At 41.0% G+C, this 19,959-nt stretch overlaps 1 protein-coding gene and 1 long non-coding RNA gene across 3 annotated transcripts in view; one reads left to right on the forward strand and one right to left on the reverse strand.

Annotated features, from left to right (window-relative positions):
• RUNX2 (RUNX family transcription factor 2) overlaps positions 1-19,959 on the forward strand; it is a 217,353-nt gene that overhangs the window by 181,285 nt on the left and 16,109 nt on the right. The window lies entirely within an intron of this gene.
• LOC110354367 (uncharacterized) lies at positions 1,826-4,216 on the reverse strand. Its single transcript, XR_002406217.4, has 3 exons — positions 3,895-4,216; positions 3,166-3,319; positions 1,826-2,823 (listed from the first exon to the last, which is right to left on the reverse strand). It is a non-coding gene; the product is annotated as an uncharacterized lncRNA (long non-coding RNA).

Raw genomic sequence — 19,959 nt, forward strand, 5'->3', positions numbered from 1 at the left:
GGCACAGCACAGATGTAGACATCCTGTTGATAGGATGGCATGTCACATAATTGGAAAAAATTGTACCTATTTCGGGTACCTCGGACTCCTCATCCCTCTCATTCTCATCTTGTTGCTTTGTACTTGTGGTTTCTGTTCTATATTTTAGGCTTTGGGGAAATGCTCTGTGGCCTGTGACACCCAAAGGTGGCAGGAACAGCTGTTGAGTAAACACTGATGCTTGCGATCCGGGGAGGCTGGCAACATTTCAGGCAATCCTAGAAGTAAACTGTGCCACCTGCCATAGAAGAATTAAAAAAAAAAAAAAAAGCTATCAAAAAAAGCCATTAAGACCTTTGGGAAATTCCTTCCTGGCCACAGCTCTGACGAGCAGTTTCACTCTGAGGAGCTCGGGGTCGTGTTTTTACGGTTAGCGATGAGCACGTCACGCTGACAGCGCAATGGAAAACAGGTGCAGGGACTCGTGCGTTCAGCTAGAGAGACCCTTCTGGGGGTGGGAAAACCTATTTCTCCTCCAGTCGCTTGAAGTTACATATTCACACAGTGCTTTTGTAGACAGCTGTGGAAATCCCTGCCTCAAAGAACTTGCTGTCTAAACCTTTTACTATAATGTGAATAGGAAAGTGAAAATATGTAGTGTCTAATACACAGATTTTTCAAAAGAGCTGTCAGCATAAAGTCTGTGGACTAGACATTCAGCCAATATAAACCGAGGTAGAGATACTGAATTATTCCATTTTACACCAGTGAAGGGTCTGACTCTATTATTCTCTATAAAGGGTTTGATCAATGTTTTCCTTTGGCTCAGCATTTGATTAATAAGATAGCCTAGCCCATAAAGCAGACTTTGGAACTGCACGATGTGATCCGTTTAATCAGTTTGTCATTTTTATTTTGGAGACTTACTGAAAAACAAAACCCTCTGCATAGCTATTGATTTAGTATGCTTTGCCTTGTATTCCCATGAAGGCAAGTGAATAAATATTTCTGATGCATAAAGTGCTGGAAGAGTGTTATCGCTGCGTTCAGGAACAATCTGTGTGGGAGGACTGTAATGTGCACCGTCAGTATATGGCATTCGAATGCTAGCAATGAAATAGATACTAAAATAACATTAATATGAAAACAAATGCAGAAACAGATGTTTACATTTACACAAACATACCTCTGGGAGCCTCTTGCATCATGCTCATTTTTGGAGCTATTTAGATAGCATTGTTCCTCCAAAACCAGTTCTTCTATCTCGGGCTGATATGAAGCTGGAAGAGTTAGGCTGGCACTTATCTAAAGAAGTGTCTATTTGGGCCCAGGTGCTGCCAGTGATTTTGGAGGAGCAGCAAGTGAACTCAGCAGAGAGCAGAGAAAAGCTCTGCTAACCCTGTTTGTGAGCAGACAGAGCATCGCCACGGGAATGGGAAGGTTTTAAACACTCTGCATTACAGAATAGCCATAGCTATTTATTTAAAGGCTGAGCCGGGCACAAGACTGGATGCCTCTCTGGGGGTAGGATGGAAAGCCCAGGAGGGTGCCTAGCTAAAGTCTGGCATTTCCACTTGACCAGAGAGCATTGCTCTTTCTACAAGGAGGGCTATGAAGAAACAGAGAAAATGAATGAAATCAGTTGGCAGGCTACAGCAGTACCAACACGAAAAACCATCTACATTTTAAATCATTTTGTTGTGTATGTTTCTTACACTTTATTCTCAGCTTAACCGAAACTGCTTAGGGATTAATTTTTACAGTTACATTACAAAAACTGATTCATAATTACTTTTGACGTAAGCTTATTAGCCTAGCTAAACATAAATAAGAGTTTCTGTTTAGATGTATACTGATTTAATGAAGTCATTAAAAGAATGCTACTCTGATGGAAATTCCTCACCCAAGACTATCACACAAAAGCAACTTCTGTTGATTACTGAAAGCGAGTAAAAGTTCTGCTTTAACATCAGATCCCTTTTGTCCTGTAGCTGAATTTATTGTCAAAAATATCAAATGTTTGTAGATCATGAGGCAGGAATAAGTATCAGTAACCCTCTCTGTAACATCTTGCTATTTTTGTTTCTTGGTGCCAGTGGGCAGTAATCACAGAACCAAGCCAGGAGATATCTCCAAGTGGGTAGCACCAGCAGTAGTGGTGTCCATAATAATCCTTCTTGAAAGCCTTGGCTGAACACAGGTTAAGCTGTTAAGTAATGCTAACGTCTTTGGAAGGATTCATTTCTGGGCAGCATTGAAACCTGTACTACATGAGTCAACAGGTCTTTTTGCCATTTGCTCAAGACAATTGAACCAAGGGAGGTTGCCTTTGAGAAAAGTGGCAACAGAAACTTGATAGCACTGCTTGAGCTGTTTCTGTAGCCCTCCCTCCTCCCCCAAGACTTAGTCCTAATTTATGGGTGTCTATCAAAGGCCAGGGCACTTCTGAGAGTGGAGACAGAAGGATGGAGCAGTCTGTGAGGAAATAGCCCTACTGATTTGGGCTGTCTTACTCACCATAGAAAAAAGCAATCACTTCTGGAAGGAGTTTTCTACCTAATTTGGATATCGGCTTTGTAGAGAAATGGGGCATTGCCAGCTCCTCTCCTGTGACTGAATAAGTGGTCTAGGATGACCAGGGGTGAAGATTGCACTGCAGTTAGATAACATTAATACTACTAGTTGTTATTATGCAATTAATAATACTGTAGTTTAGACTCATACCTGAATAGCATCCAGGCATTTAACTCCAGGGATATCAGTTGGGATGAAGACAGGAATTAGAAGCCAACTTATTTCTGGATTGGGTCTTACATAGTTTCTTAAAGTTCAAAGATGGTATACCTTGAGATTAGAAATTATAGTACATTCTCAGAAATAAACTGGTGTAATTATTTCTCAATCTCTCTGGAGCAAACATATATATTGGTAACCAGATCTTGCATCTAATACCCAGTTAATTTATATTCCCGAGTAGCCACAATGAATTCAGTGCAATTTGTGCAAATGAGGATTTGCATCCACATCAGTGCAAGTTAGCTGCAGCTAAACTCTTGCTAAAAACAACAAAAGGTTTTGTTGTGTTTCAGTTTACAATCTTAACCCTGCCTTTTGCCAAAAGGTGTGGGGAATCAAGAAGAGAACAGGAAATTCTCTACTCGACTGCAAGTTCACACCCTTCCTTACGTTTCCTAACAGCAAGGAGAGGTCCAGACTGCTCTCTGCATTAAAATATCTGATTTCCTTTTGTCGCTCTGCTGATAGTCTTGGTGGCTGCACAAACTTTTCTTTTTGGTTGGGTAGGATGTGCCTGGCTTCTCAGCTGTTGATAAGGACACACCTGTTGGAGGAGAGCAGTATATAAAAATAGTTTTAAGAAATGATGTTTTACCTCTTCTTGCAACTGCACAGGCCCCTTCATTAAATCTGCCAGCTGCATACCACCTTGCAAGATCTGAATTAAGAAGCAGATTCACCCCACAATGTGTGGGACTCATCCTGCACGAAGAGATCACATTCTGCCAGTACTTTTAAATGGAAGAAAACCACTTTCCTGGTAGATGGGCAGCAGGAAACACTTTCTCATTTTGTCCCATGTGCCCATTTATGGTCCCTGTTCTTCTAATGGGATTGAATAGGCTTACATCTAAATTCCACAGCAGTTTTGCTCCTGAAGGGCTGCTGTTGGATCAGGCTGCCCCGAGAGGTTCCAAGCGCTGCTCCTTGGAGAGCTCCCCAAGCCCAGGGATGTGGGCCTGGGCACATTGCTGGGGCAGGGAGGACAGGGGCACCCAGGGGTGTCCCCAGCCTCAGCCATGCTGTGATGTTGTGATTCTGTGGTTCCCATCACTGACAGCCTAAGACACAACCTCAGATTATCCAAAAATGAGGCAAAGGGTTTCTCTTGGCACTCACAATTTTGGCGTAAGGCAAGCCTGGACAGCTGGGCAGGGGCAGAGGAGGAGGAGGAGGAGGAGAAACCCTGTCTTGATTCATGTGCCCTGGTGTTGCTCAGGGAGAAACCCACTATCGGTGTGTTTAATCATCAGCTAATTATAAACAGTTGTGGAACAGATGGAGGAGCCAATGTCAGCAGCCAGATGGGAGCAGGAGGTGGCTGTGTGGTGTTGCAGGGGCAACTTCTTCTACTGTAATGGCTTTACCCCCTTGGCTTGCTTAATTGAGAAATAAAATGACAAAATATACTGCACCTAGTTCCAAGTAGGAAAAGGTAGTGTCATTGTCAGGTTTGGTTTAAAAGGGTAGATGTGTTTAAAACTTCTATGACTGTGCTGTCTTCGCTGCTGACACCAGGTACCCTCTGAAATACTTGCTCATATTGGCACCTCTCAAAAGATCAGGTTATCTTTATTGCTGTAATGCCATATTGCTAGGAAATTCAAGCAGAAAATATTTTCCTAGCACAACTTCATCGTGGGCATCGTGGGCTGTCATTCCCATCCACGTATTACAGGATTGCAGCAGGAGGAGGAGATGGTGCACAACGCAATGGAAGCGCATGTGGTCTGTGCTATGGGCATGGTGAAGCATGTCTTTAATAGCAAGGATCAATTCCACAAGTCCTGGGCACTTAGCAGCTATTTAATACTTGAAAACAATTCTGCAATAGCTCAGGACAGAAAGTGAAATTTATTACCCTATTAGATTAAATGGCATGGGGATATAAAGTACTTAAAGTAATATAAATAAATGTAAGCACACAACTGGAAGTGCATCAGACTTAACGCTTTTTTTTTTTTTTTATGCAAGCAGTTTCAGTATTTAAAATTATTATACAAAAACAACTCCTTTTTTTTTTAATTATTATTATTGCTCAGCACTGTGAACAAAGGAAATATTTAAAGATAAAAATTATTCTTTGATTATTAATCAATCGTACCCAGCCCAGCAGTGCTGAGCTACCAGCTGCATCATGCTGGGGCACACAAGAGCTCAGCTCAGGCCCAGGAGAACGAATACGACCTCCTACCTGCGTGGGATAAAAATTTCCAATGAGATGTAAGTAGCTTGGCACACCCAAGAGCAGCCGGTTTATGGGATCTGATACGATCACAGCACACGATCTGCAAAGGGGCAGATCCTCTGACAAGGAGCGCCTGAGCACTGTGGCAGAAGCAATGGTTGGTTGGAGCAGTGCGTGCGGGATGCAGGAATCTGATCTGCTGCAGGGGACCTTTGTGATAAGTTATCTGTTTATTTTGCAAATACCGCGCTAAAATTCATTATGTTCCCTCTAGTCTATGCAGCTCTGTGCGCAGCAGTTCTCAGGTTTTAGTTAAGAAATTCTCTGCTTTTATTTGACTGAAGTCATATTCTCTATAGCTCATATTTTTATTACCCCCTTTTCAGCCTTATGCTCTGCTGTCTTGCTCTTTTGCTTTCTGTTCAGACTTGTTTATTATAGACATAATTATAATATCTGAACAATGAAATGTAAGTTGACTGGATTGCTCAAACTGCTATTTTTAATTAAAAAAAAAAAAAAAAAAAAACAAACACCAAAGATTTCAATATGTTTTCCCCTCCATTTCCTCCTTATATCCTTTATCTTCCATTTACCATAGCTGTTCAAAACTGAACTCCCAGTGCTTTGGTAACCTCATTAACCAATTCCTTTAAAATTTATCAGTGTATTCAACTTAAGGCTAAAAATGTGTGTACAGTCAATAAATACTTTTATATTCTTTTAAAAGGCTTTTTTATTTATTTATTTATTTATTTTTCTGCCAGCTGCCCTGATAAACTCTAGCTCTGTAATTCTAATTCTACCTAATTCCAAGTTTCTTTATTTCATTTGCATTGTTAAAGGGTTTCTGGAGTACAAATGGGATTTGGGGTACTGAATTTGCTACAGGAGCAAGTTTGGATATTCAGAGCAAAGCAACTGCTTGCTGTTATTTTCTTTTTCTACTGTGTTTAAAGAAATGGGATTTTGTGGACATATTTCTTAGTTAACTAGGATTACACTCAAGAAACACAAAAGTTTCTTCTCCTAATAGAAGCATCTCTGCAGGAGCCCAGATTATTGACTAACTAGTCAGGCCAGAGCAGCCATCCTATTTCACATGTGTTGCCTCTGGATGTGATTTTCTCATTGGCTTAATCGCTGTTGTTCCCACTGAATTCGGACTTCTGGGAGCTCATTATTCTACAGATGAGTCTGAGACACTTCCACTGTGAGCCAGGGAATCCACAGTTCTCACAACTCTACCAAACAGTCTGAAAAGCTATTATGGGCTATGCTTTGGGGATTAAAACAGATTTACATTATTGAAGGTTTGGTAGTAACTCCTAAAACCAGGGCAGAGGAAGCACACCAAGATTATTCCAGCTTTTCTTGCTGAGGGACAGCTCCACCTCTCCCAACAGTGTGTTGGGAGATGCTGACCACCACCTGAGACAGGACTTCGAGCTTGTTGGACTTCAGGTCTTCAATTCAGTGTGGCAATGCTTACATTCCCAACATCAAGCTCTATGTGCCCCAAGTCCATACAAATATGTGGGGAGTATGTTGTTTTCCTAAAGAGGAATCCTCGTTGAAGAGTACCTCTCCTTCCTTTCTGCCAGCCTCCTTCTCAGCAGAGAAGCTCAGAAATGGTAGAAGTCCCCAGGTAATTGCCTGCTGCAGCCTGGGATTTTTTGATTTTCAGCTTCACCAGCATCCCTCATTGCAGTGAACAGAGTGACAGCACTCCTTTGAACTTCTTTGATTTTAGTTAATGTCTGAAAATGTGATCTTTTCTTACCAGAAATAATGATGTGGGAACAGACGGTATCTCTCTTCAGCTGGTGACTTTTATCCCTGTTGTGTATTGGCAACCGTTGGAATAATTTATGGTTCCTTCCTCAAGTATGTGGTCCCTAGTTCCAGACCAGAGTACAAACTCTGCTACAGGACACAGTAGGATGCAGAGAAGGATTGCGTTTCTCTCTACCAGTCCATTTGGCTTCATCGGTAAGGAGTAGGTTTGAGTGATATCATCATCCAGCCCTTGTCCCACCTTTTCCTGCCACTGCCACTTGACATTTCTTCCTTTCTGTCCTTACCCAGAATTAGCAGTGTAATTCAAACAGAACAGCTTTAGTTTGCAAAATCTGTTTGCCAGTGATAAATGGTGCACATAATGGATGGCTGTGGTCTTGAAGATGATGGAGGGTGAACAGCAGGGTGCTGCATGGATTTGTGCTAGCAGCAACATTATTTAATACTTTTATTAATGGTCTGGAAGGAGGTGTAACCGAGTACATTAACTAGGTCTGCACACGACACTGTGCTGGAAAGAACTGTAAACCAAGTGAAGACAGAGAAATAACACTAATGGAACCAGAGGTTAGAAATATGAGCAGGAAACAGAATGAGATTCTGTCTGGAAAAAGGCAAACTAATAAATCTGGGAATAATAATCCAAAACACAGATATTTAATAGGAGAGTGAGAGATCTGAAAAAACAGTAATGTTCTAAAAGAACTAGTAATGATGGTTATGGGTGACTAGGAAATGGTTGTACAATGGGAAATGATGGAAAAAAGCAATTTTGGTTTGTAGAGTAAGATTCAAACCTGGCACAACGGCTTGTCCCTCCTTGTGGGTATGAATTATACAATACTTTGAGCCCTTACCTCCAAGCTCTATCTGTGGGTAGAAACCCACAAGTAGAAAAATGTCCACTCTTCATAGAAACACAGGTCTGCAGGGCATCTACTGGTCCATTGAGTCCCTCTCTGCTCAGCCCCACACACCCCTGTGAGGAGGGTGAAACAGAGGCTGGCTTCCCTGATGGCAGTTTTGAGGATTGGTGCTTTTAAAATCAAGAGCAGAAAGATGTTAAGGAGGAGAAGTTAATTCCAATAAAAAGGTATGAATAGATAAGGAGATGAAGGATGGAGCTTTTACACAGAATGATACAGACAAGAATGAATGTTTGATAGGACCATTACCTCCCACTCAATGCAGGCAGTCTGTAGGTGCAATTTTCTGACCCTTGTAATATTTGCATGAGTTAATTCCATGGCATAATTTGAAATCAACATGACATGTGGAAATGGATATTTGCCAAAGGAGGATTTAGCAACCCTGTAGGAATCCGCAGGTGTGAGCTGTTGGACCCATGGGGAAGGGATGTTGCAGAAAGCCCTCACTGAGATTGTGAGAGCCATGTGAGAAGCAGGGTCACTGCCTGCTGTGCTTGGTAAAAGCTCCATGCTGGGCAGTCGGTGCTCTGGCAATGGGAATGAAGTTATTTAAAGTGGTAACTTGTTCTTGGTATCGATTATAAGATGGATAAGATTGAGTGCAATATGTCTGCTCAGTGTTGTTGCAATTTTTTTTAATTGTTTGTTTTATATGCTGATTATTAAGCAAAATGCAAGAATAAGAGGGAGGTTACATTTCACTTTCAACAGCAGTAACATACCCTCATGAATCTCTTTGCCATCCTGAGAACTGAAAAAAAAAAAATGAGGAAAATATCAGAAGACAAGTCTATGCTGACCCAAAGGAGAGAAACGGAAGGGTCACACTGCAACATTTCCCAAAATACATTGATATGTCTTCACCAACTCAGACTAAATGTCCTTTACATGCTGTGAGGTGCTAGTCATCTTGTAAAGCAGCAGAAGCCCCACTGCAGGCTGGAGAATTGCTCCCACATTATATGAGTAAAATAAGTCTGTCTAACCCCATGTATGTATCATCTGCTTAGTCATGGAGTGGAAATGCAGCTACCTCTGGGGTGGAATAGAGAAACCACCCTCTGTGAGCTTCCCTGCAATGTTAGGTCTCCAGGCTGGAGCTTTTCATTGCCCTGCTCACAAACCCATTATTAAAAATATTAAGTTATAAGGAGCTGTGTTTGTGTCAAAGGGCAACTGCTTGTACAGGAAAACCTTTGTTAGAATATTTTCCTTCAGTCAAATCTCTTTATTCCTAGAAGTTCTCTGATACAGATATTAAACAATGCTGTTTGTAGTAATGTCATAATTCTAGGAAATATGTATGGCCACTGTATGAAACACCTGGATATATCATATGTTATGAGTTTTGATTACCATTTCAGTCTGTTGTAGACAAGAAGGCCAGCTAGAAGCAAGCAATGTAAATGGTCCAGTTTTGGAGCTTAGTTGTTAAAATAATCCCCTATCCAGTTATCTGTGGATGATCATTCAAAACAGAAAAAAAAAAAAAAAAGTCTGAATGGGAAGGTGAAATCTAAGAGAAAAGTGAACTGGACCTTCTGGTATCCTCCTGGCATGAATGGAGAGGTTGAAGTGATTGGCATGGCTGGGTTTGTAGCTCAGATACGGGAACCGCTAACCCGTGGTAAAGCTCCTGAGACCCAGCTGATCCTCACCGTGTCACACAGGTCAGCAGTGTCAGACTGGAAGCCAGGAAGTTGCAGGATAAGAAAAACTTGAACCATGTCCGTAAAATAACAAAAGCCTGCTTTGGGGATTTCTCTACAGAAGTCCAAAAAAAGGATATTTAGGAAGTATGGCTGTTTTTTTGTGGCTGGGGCTCTGAGCCTGGTCAGAACCAGGAACATGAGCATCCTCATGCAGAGTGAAGCCAGCCATGCAGTCTGGGGCTCCCTGTCTGTGCTGCAGCCCATGGGAACCAAAGGTAATCGGTACCTTCCCTAAGTTCTCAGAGCATTGCAGGACTGTTAAGTGCATGTAATTACTCGTGAGCATGTATTTTCAGGATCAAGGCTTAGCTTTGTAGCTACTGGGCATTCCTCCTCATTCGTATTCTTATTAAAAGCAATGATTTTATTAAAGTAGCATCTTGGCACCTGTTGTACTAGACATCTACAATTACCTGACCACGGTGCAGTCCTATATGGGGAAAGACCCTGGTGTGCACCAGCCACCTCCCTGTCCCAGCCCTGCCCAGGAGGCAGGCGGGGCTGTTCTGGCTGGTCCCCAGTATGGTAAAGTGGGGTACCAGTATGCAACCATGCATTTACTTTTCAGTATAAGTATTCTAGAGAAAAAAAAAAAACAAAAAACACCCAAGCCCCAAACTTTTAACCACAAGTGAAGCTGAGGCACACAGTGTAGATGTTTCCTACAAAACATGAAAACTACACAAAACCTGGCTTCTTTTATTAACTATTTCAGGAAAGGTGAGCTGTGCCCTCAATGTAGCTATTTCTCCCCATTGGCTCTAAGCCTAAACTAGTAACCCAGGTGCAGGCAGCTACAATGCAAATCTCTGCTCTTCATTGCATTCATCTCGCTGCATATTGGAAGAAGCAAATGAAACATCGTAAGCAGACAGAAACAGACACAAAAATCTAGGACAGCTACTAGGACCTGAGAGGATTATCAGAGGTCTCAGGCTGGGGCTGAGAACATTAACTCAGCTCACCCAAGCTTTGCTTAAGCAAGCCCCAAACTGTCAATGTGCTGTTTTTATGGAAAGGTGACTCTTGCTTGGATATTTCACAGCAAAGAAGAGATGGAAGGTTGCAGAAAAGGGGAAGGTCAGGTAGATTTCTAATGCTGGAGAGCTGGAGGGTGGAGTTGACTTCTAAATACTTCTAAAGTTGTTCATGTTTGTCAGAGCAGAGCAGGGAATCTTACAATGTGCTAAAATGTATAATAATTGGTGGCTGCTGCATTGATTGAACCTGGCTCCTTATTCCTGCTGTACATCAGCACAGTAGCCTTCCCACATCGTGCAGCCTGACACAAATTTCCATGCGTGCCCAGCTAGTAACTGGGCATCCACCACTGGCTGTGCCCAGCAAGCCTTATGGCTGCAGGGTGGGTTTTTGGGGAGAAAAAAAAATCTCTGGTAACCATTAGTGTAAAAATAACCTCCAAAAGTTTGTCTTGCTAGTCTCTGCCTGCACTCTGGCTCCTGCCAGTGTCCAAAACAAATGTGTTTTCTTGACCCTGGGATGTACAATTCACCTCCTGGAACTCAGAAAAATTCAGCAGCTAACTCTAAAATCGATATAGTTACAGCTTGAAAGTAGGAAAATTCTGGCCAAAATCAATTGGCATTGGCTAAATGATACTGCAAGTTGAGAGAGCAGAATTTGGCCCTGATCAGAAGTGCTGAAGTCCAACCTCAGGGACCACCGAAATACTCATTTCTCAAAGCAGGACTCATGTTTCCCCCATATTCCCAGATGTAGCAGCTGGCTTGCAAAACTGTTCGGCATCAGAGCACGTATGCAGCCCATATATGATCCACACCCAGGTCATGCAGGTTAGAGAAAGCCAGGACTGATTGTCTACTGCCCCCAGCAGCTGCAGGGAAAAATAACATCTGCACCGACAGCTCTGAGCTGGTGCCCGTGCTTCATGAGAACTTCGCCGATGTGACCTGTTGCTCAGCTTGAGAGGGATCAGAGAGTAAGAGCCTGCTGAGGAAAAGAAATCTGAGTGCAAGGTTTGAGTTTGCAAGCTCACATGTTCACTTTCAAAAGTTTCCCTTCCACTCCTCGTTTTGATTCGTGAGCACGGCGGAGTCACCTCATGCTTCCTGCGGAGATGACTGTGTAGGGAAGGACCTTTGTAGCTTGCCATCAAAGCAGCAGACAGACAGCTGGGGAACATCCACATCTGGGTGTGCTGGTGTTTATTGCATGTTGCATTCCATATAAATTCCATATGGAGTCAAAATCATTTTGGACTTGGTACCTCCTCCGAGCCAATAGCTTAATTAGGAGTGTTTTGTTTTGTTGTTTTCTGAAAGGAGAGCTGCACTCCAAGTGCCTTATTATAGGTTTATGCATTGCCGTGCTCTTAATATCAAAGCTTTCGTTTGGCTCGAGGCTCACTTCCCTGTGGGGGAAGGGTTGCTGTGCAACTGTAGTGAGTTACACAATATTTCTCCAACAGAAGAGCAAAGAGCGTGAGTTGGAGACTGTTGTGATAATGCATGAGAGGAAGTCAAAAGCAAGTCCGTGCGGTAAAGAGAGCCTACAAGCGAGATAACACAGAGCCTCATACAGATTGCAGTCTGATGGCCGGTTCCTGTAAAGCAAGAAACGGAAAATCAGATAAAATAGAAACATTCACGAGATGTCCATTTACAGTTACAAAATGGCCACTTTGACGATACAACTGTTGGCGATTGGAGTCCAGTGGCCATCGGTTTGGAATAATCGTGTGCCCCTGAGTAGCACTGAGAGGTCATACTGCACGTAGTCAGAGCTCAGTCCAGAAATGATGGCAACTTGAGTAAATAAAAATGATGAAGAAATCAGTATTTTTGCCATCCAGGCTGAAGATAATAGAGGTTGTTTGGCTCTGTCTTGGTTTTGGGAGATAAATCCAACCTGTCCTAGTCTCAGCCCACTACATCATCCTTCTCTGGGAAGTGAGGGTAACTACTTGGAGAAGGTTCTTGACTGTAGTTTTTAATTAGACAGTACAACGTATTTTTTTTTTCAAAGGAAGTAACAATCCATTTGCAAAGGTTTCTCCTATTAACTCACAGCATTTTCCCCCTTACTAATAAAATGAGGCTGACACCAAGTTCCTCCTTGTTTTTGATCTGATGTTACTCATGCTAATTGGGGATATAGTAAATGTTGTTAGAAATGATTATTTGCATGAAATAGTCAAAACAATCAAACATTATGAGTGATGGAAGAAATCTCCCCTTTCTCTCTTGCTCCCTGATCACCTCTACAGGAATCCTGTACCTACAGACATCTCTGTCTTTGTTCTGTAGAACAGAAATGGGATCTAAGAAAGTCTTTCAAAATAAGCAAACATTCCCCACCAAAATATATATATATATATATATATATATAAATAAATAAAAATGCAGTGCTGAGATGTTGATTGTGTTCTCACTGAAATGTGCCATGCACACTTTCTGCACCACACATTTACTTACAACCATCTTCACCAGAATGGAAAATCTGAGAAGCAATTTTCTGCGGGGACTTAAGAATGCAGGATGGAAACCTCCAAACTGCGTGGTCTGTAAGGAGCAGTCATGCATTGAACTAAAACTATACCCAATATTGTAGTATCTTGCTGATAGATGACATAAAACAAATTTGTTACTGAGAGAGGCATGTTGATTGGCTTCACACTGGGCGTGAATGAAGAGAGACATCTAGACTCTCTTTTATCCAGATGGAATTCCTAAGTCAATCAAATAAACATAATAATAATAAGGTTAATCTGGTCTTTACTCATTCAACAGAGAAAAACAGAGATGTGGATCCAATTACATAAATATTGTAAAATCAGTTTGCATTTATCTCTTTCCACATCTCCTTGGTACAGCCCTGGTTCAGCATGCTTAACACAGTCCTTTTTGGTCTGAATGATTTAATTCTGGGTCTAAAACCATTCAAGATTTCTTTGAACAAGAAAATCTTGTTTTCTTTGGAGCATTTTGAAGTAGACATAATTACAGTGTTGCAAATGTGATGCTCTGCTTAAGGAGCTGTCAGCATTTCCATATTAAACCTCTATTTTTGGGGGTTAACAGAATTGCCAGAAAAAAGGAAAAAAAAAAAAAAAAAAAGAAAGAAAGAAAAAAAAGACAGAAGAAAAAAGAAGAGTGAAAAGAGGAGTCCATTGCTGCCTGAAACTTTGTGTTTAGGTTTTTTAGTTCAGGAGGGAGGTTTCAAAATCAAATTGTGCAAAATCATTTTGCACTGTAGGCTTGCAAAACTGTTCATGTCACTTTTTTTTTTTTAATGCTTTTTTATTTATTTATTTATTTTAGGAAAAAAACAGCCCACAATAAAGCCCACTTACTTTGCTTGCTTCTACTGTACACTGCTCTTCAAAGTTAATGTCATTTCCATATCCATACAATACCCCCAATGTAATATGCCTTAGAGGCAGCATAGATTGAATAAGTGACTTGGAGCCAGGGACTCCCAAGTTTATAATTTAGCCACTGACTCACTGTGTGGCCTCAGGCAAACCACGTAACTTGTATGTCCTCATCTATGGTATGGTCTCAATTTTCCATTGTGTTGCACAACATGTAAGGAGCTCTGCTCATGTTCAATAGGAGCTTAACCCGATGGTGAGTGGGTTATAGGATGCTTGTAGAGGATTTGAGACTTATGCAGTTCCCACTTGCCAGGTTTTGTCTATTTGCTTCAATCTGTAGGAGGTTAGTCTTCACTGAGTTGCTCCAGGTGGGCATTTGGTGGAAGCATCTCCATCTGCAATTTCTGAGTCATGGTAAGCATTCTGTCTCAGTGTTGGCACTGAAATAATTTTCTTCCAAAACTTGAGCAGAAGAACTGAGAGATTGTTTTGGCTGAACGTGTAGGCTGCTACAGACTGCACCTGCTGGAAATTCAGCAAATGTTGACCATTTCTGTACATCTTCAGCTTTCCTTAGGTCTTCATGCCATGTCCCTTCATGTCTGAGATTTTCCTCTACCATAAAGCCTTTGCATACAGAGGAGAGCTCCAAAATCCTGTTTTTTCTTCTTCTTGTCACATGGAGGACATGGACAGCTTGTGTAGACAGTGGGTGATGGATAGAGAGACTTTTTCCTGAAGAACAGTAATCCCTAAGAAATATTTTTTTTCAGCATTTAACCAGGACTGGAAAAGGCCCCTTCACAGTAAGTACTGACATGGTGTAGACCTCTATGACTGACACCACATTTGTGGGATCGTGAGAGTAGAACTATAAAATTATAAGAGACCATTTTGGTCGCCACTTCCAGTCGTTCATATTGCAGGCAAATGTGCACTGGTGGTAAATTCAGATGTGTCTGCAGAAAGGTCCCAGGCCACAACATATCCCAGCTTCCAACCCTTATAGCCATCTGCAGACTTGTAATAAAAGACCTAGCATTGCAGCTGGGATGTGTCACGGAAGGAGAACAAGAAAGATTCGATGGGCTGCCAGCGACCTGGGCCAAGAACAGGGCAGACACAGTGAGACTGGACAGATCTAGACGGGCAGCAGCTTACAGACAGACTTCTCCTCTCCTAAGGGACTTTTGTTCAGCCAGAGACAATCACAAAAAACAATGTGGCTTCAAAAAAACACCCCCTTTCTTCTTCACCCCATGTCTACACAAGCTGCCAATATCTGGTCACTTTTTGACCTCATGGAAACATTTGTCTTTTACAACATCTTGCAGCGTGAGCCCTGCAGATTGACTGCACATTTTATGAAGATGCATGTCTTTGTTTTTCTTTTCTTTTTCTTGAATCTGCCACTTAACAGAGATCCTCTAATGTCCTCAGTCTTTTCCATATTACCCACATAGCAGTGCTCATGTGGTGTTAGTTTCCTACCTGTGGAATGGGAACGACAGCATAAAATGTCTTCTAGTATATATAGGATAGAAACATAGGAAAACATAGGAAACATAGGAAATGATCCAGTATTCCCTGACAGTCAACAGAATAGTTCTGTGTATCTGAGAAGATGCCACTAGCACAAAGACAAGTTTCCTGCCTTTAAACATTCATTTCCATCCTTATATTTTCCTAAACTAGAAACTGTTACAAACGTTTTATAAAACATGATGCTTACAGAAAAAAATGTTTATTGTTAGTGTGAGGGAAAAACATATATATATATATATATATATATATATATATATATATATAATTGTTTGCTTGCCTGGGCTGTTTCAACTTTAAGCTGTATTTTCAGAAAATGCCTATTCACCTTTTCCAGGTTATTTGCTTATGGCTTTCATATCTTATTGGTTGAACTTGCTTGCTGGAGTGAATCTCCATTGTTTCATAACAGATATGAAGCTCGTAGAATGTACACATAATGTTAAAGTAGATTCATGTCAAACTGGCTTGACCTACAGAAATTTTAATTTGTTTAGACCTGACCTGAATCTTATTTAGATCATATGAACTCAAAGTTAAATACTTTCCATCAGTTTCTCCTAATGGAAAATAGAAACATTTCAGGAAAATCTAGCTTTCCTAAGAGCAGCACTGTTTTTGTACAAAACAATTTGGTATTTAAAAACAAACAAGTAAATGACAACAAAATAAGAAAACAACAACCACAAAAAAACACCAAGATGGGAAGTTTCTGAGCAGCTGTACTTGCCTATTCTCCTGACTTGATATGAATGCCGTGGAGCTATGCTACTAAATCAAAATGCCATTTTGATCCATGGGAAACAATGAAGCTTTAATTGAGTATTACATGAATAAAGATTTTTTTCTTCTGCTAACTAGTCAATATTAGCCAGTCTGCCAGCAAGTCTAACAAGGTGTGAGACAAGTCACATAAAATTAGGATGCTTTACCAAAATCAGAGTGGGTGATAACCTTAACAAGTAATACTTATAAGGCAGGAGACTGATAAAAACAAAAGTCATCTTCCTTTCTGCTGGAAAACACGTTCAGTTGACACCATGCACCAGATTGTATAGTAGTTTATGGGATTTGCAAGCCCTACTTGGTAAAACAGTACAGCTTGAGATCTCTGGACAGAAAAATATTTGAAGGACCTGGGAAGAGCAGCCTCAGACATTCAGGAACGGCTCTCTGGACGCCTTGTTGGGGTAGGTAAATGGTGATATATTTTGGTTGTCCAAGTCAAAGGCAGAGGCAGGAGGCTGGGGAGGTTTGTAAATTAATTCATTGCTGGTTTGGAGGAGGAAGACTTTACTCTTATACTTAATGCATGGATGTAATAGTAAAAAGAGCTGAATGTCTATAAAGCTTAGATATTGACTTTCTGAAGTATTAGCTGATTGGTCTCTTAAAGGCGACTGCAAGATTTCTGTAGGGGCTTTCATGGAAGACTTCTGCAGTGTCACTAGTGCTGAAAAGACTTTTCAAACATGGCATTTTTTTTACCTTTTGCCAAAGGCATTTCCGAAGAGGATCCCAAACCTTTCCCTAAAGCCCTTCTTGCCCATAATTAAATTCCAAGCTTCCCTCCTGTAGAGATGGAGACATCAATGTGCCAGTGCTGCCAGCATTTTAGGGGACCAGCTGGCAGATGATGATGGTACTGGAAGAAATGATTTTTCACCACCACTGCTCCATGGTTCTGCCTTTGCATTATGGCTGAATCCAACCAACACAATGGCATCAAGGAACAGAAGCACTGCTGGACCAGGGCTTCACTCATGGGTATGGGTGTCACCAAGCCACCTGGCCTGCTCTGAAAAAGAAGACTTTCTCTTTAATAACAGATGGTGGTAGTGAGACATGAAAATTAGGACTTATTTTCATTTGATATTGGAATATCATGAGCATCAGTTATTTTGGGAAGGAGTCCAAAGAATACTTGGAGAGAGTCTAAAACTGCAGATGAATCCACAGGTTTATTTTATTGGGTGATTTCAGTTCTGCCAAATATTTGTAGTGTAAAGAAATCATAAAAATTGCTGGTGGTCCTCGCCTGGCGGGTACTTCTCACATATTTGAGACAGTTGTATGAACTGTGACAAGAATGTTTGATCTATTAGCTTAAAAACAAATTAGAGTCTTCAAGAGAAATAAATGAAGTATAGATGGTAGAAATACATTTCTCTTATCTTAGGGAGACCAGGAATTTTTGCCCCCAGGCTTTATTTGCATTTAATTATCGCAGCTTGGATTTCCTCTACTGCATGCATGGAGGTTTAGTCTGCCTCATTCCATCCTCTGTTCTGAAATAACATTAGTACCTGTTAATGATTATCATTGTCAATTATGTATTCTGGTTACATGCACATTATAAGAAATATCAGTTTGTTTTTAATAAATCTTCAAAAGGCAGCCTAAACCTGTGCCTTATCTTCTTTCTGCTTTGTAATTTATTTATTTTTATGGCTATGATATATGAAAGACACTGCTTGCTCCCAGGGACTGTGAATGGGTATCTACTCAGCACTTCAATACAGAGTTGACAGGCAGAAAGGGTTTTATTTAACATAGTTTTCCAAATGAACTGAGATGGTCATGTGTCTCAAAGATACACAGAGAAAAAAGTGAGGAACACAGTATACAAGAAAACCTAAATGCATAGTGAACCCATAGATGGTTTAGTGTGAAGTGTACCAAGTTGCTGAGTATCTGATGCTCACAGTATAGCTCTTCTCCTTCTTCTTTTTTTTTTTTTTTTTTTTATAATTATGATTATTATTTGCTAGGATAATAATTTCACTGTAGTCCTGACCTGGCAAAGGACTAGTTGTCTAACTTCTCATTGGCTTGCAGGGAACAAGAGTAGTCCCATATTAAAAAACAAATCTGCATTTTTAAAGAGGATTTTGTTCTGAGGAGTTGTGCAAACTTGATGTTTATGCCATTTGCCCATGCAAATTTTCAGTTATTTTCATTCGCTGGACGGGCACTGAAATGTCCACTCCAAAAGGAATACTTTAACCAAGCATTCTTTATGTGGTCTTCAATTAATAAACAGGAATATGCCTTTCTAACCCTGTGGGTAATGATTTTTCTGTTTGCTGCTACTGTATGTAACCTAAATGAATGGGGCATTTATATACTGTCCTTTCATCTGGGATATCAAAGCACTTTATAAATATGGGCCAATTGGTCTGATGTGCAACCACCGAATTGTGGCCTTCTCGGGGGTGGCATGCGGTTGACGTTTTGGCTGGCAAAGCACATTTGAAAATCAGGAACTGTTGGTTTTCTGAGTTGGGCTATGTTTGGAGGTGGGGTGAGACTATACCTGCTCAACACTGGGAAGCAACACCACTGCCTACTTTCCAGCTAGGTAAAGTATGGGCTTTGGCTAAGAGCATGACCAAGGCATCTTCCATTACTGTATCACTAATTTTAATCCAGATTGAGACAGTGGCTGTCAAAAATTATTGCCATATGGTAAGCTGGTAAATTGCCACAGGAAAATGAGCTTGGTGGTCCCAGATTAGTTTCATATGGACAGGTGTCTACACCACAAAACCACCATCATAACTGCTGTAGCTGCTGGGTTTCAGAAAGGAGGTCCAGGACTGAAATGCGAGTGAAGATTCTAGAGGTGGGGTCTTGAGAGCAGAGAGATGAAGTTGTTTGCATCTGTTGAGGTATTTCTTGGCATATATGTCCACTTCAGTTTCCTGAGCTGTCAGCTAGCTTGTAAGGTGCTCTCTGTCATTATTGTGACAAATGCTTTCTCTCACCTTCATAGAGAAGCCCTATGCCTCCCCTGCTTCTACCCTGTTAAATGACGGTCACAAAAAAATCAGTGGGAAGTGTGTATCAAAGGTATTAAGTTCAGACCACACAAGTGGTCTTTAACTTCTTTAGTATGTCTTAGAAAAGCCTCCAGGAACAGAGCTGGAAGAACCTTCTGGGTCACTGATCCCAACCTCCTGCTATTGTAGGCTTTCACTTTGCATAATCCTTAGGAAAAGCTGACTGATCTTCAAAAATGTGGACACTCATAGGAAACCTCATAACCTCTCCATATAAAAAAGGTGGAAAATCTGTTTTGTTCTTCTTTAACATGTTTCATTCAAGACTTGTAATGAGTTTTGCACACATGGAGCTAAAAACTGCCGTACCAGCAGGAAGGAAGAATTACTCTTAGACAGGGACAAGTTGGGTGACAGCAAAATCATGAGGCAGACAAAGCTCTCAGTGACCTGAGGACTTGTTAGTGTTAGGTCAGAGGTTGGACTTGATGATCTTGAGGTCTCTTCCAACCTAGACAATTCTGTGATTCTGTGACTTTTACTCCAGTACAGATATCCAAGTCTATACAACTAAATTGATAAGACATGCAAGAATTAAAACTTGAGTTCCTGATTCCTCTTTTTACCTACCCTTTAACACACTTTCTGGTTACTGGTGCTAAGAGTACAGGTCCATCTTTGTTCAACGTATCTCACAGGGATTTCTTAAAACTTGTTACTTCAGGGACTGATACCACTCCTACCACAGTGGATAAAATCTGTCTTTCCATAGATTTTACCAGATATTTAAGTTGAATTGTGTTTGTTAAGTGAATCTAATTCAGGACCAGAAGAGGGAATGCCCACAGTCCTTATCTTTTGTGCAGATGCTATA

The sequence above is a fragment of the Anas platyrhynchos genome, chromosome 3 (assembly GCF_047663525.1).
Source record: "Anas platyrhynchos isolate ZD024472 breed Pekin duck chromosome 3, IASCAAS_PekinDuck_T2T, whole genome shotgun sequence".
NCBI lineage: Eukaryota > Metazoa > Chordata > Aves > Anseriformes > Anatidae > Anas > Anas platyrhynchos.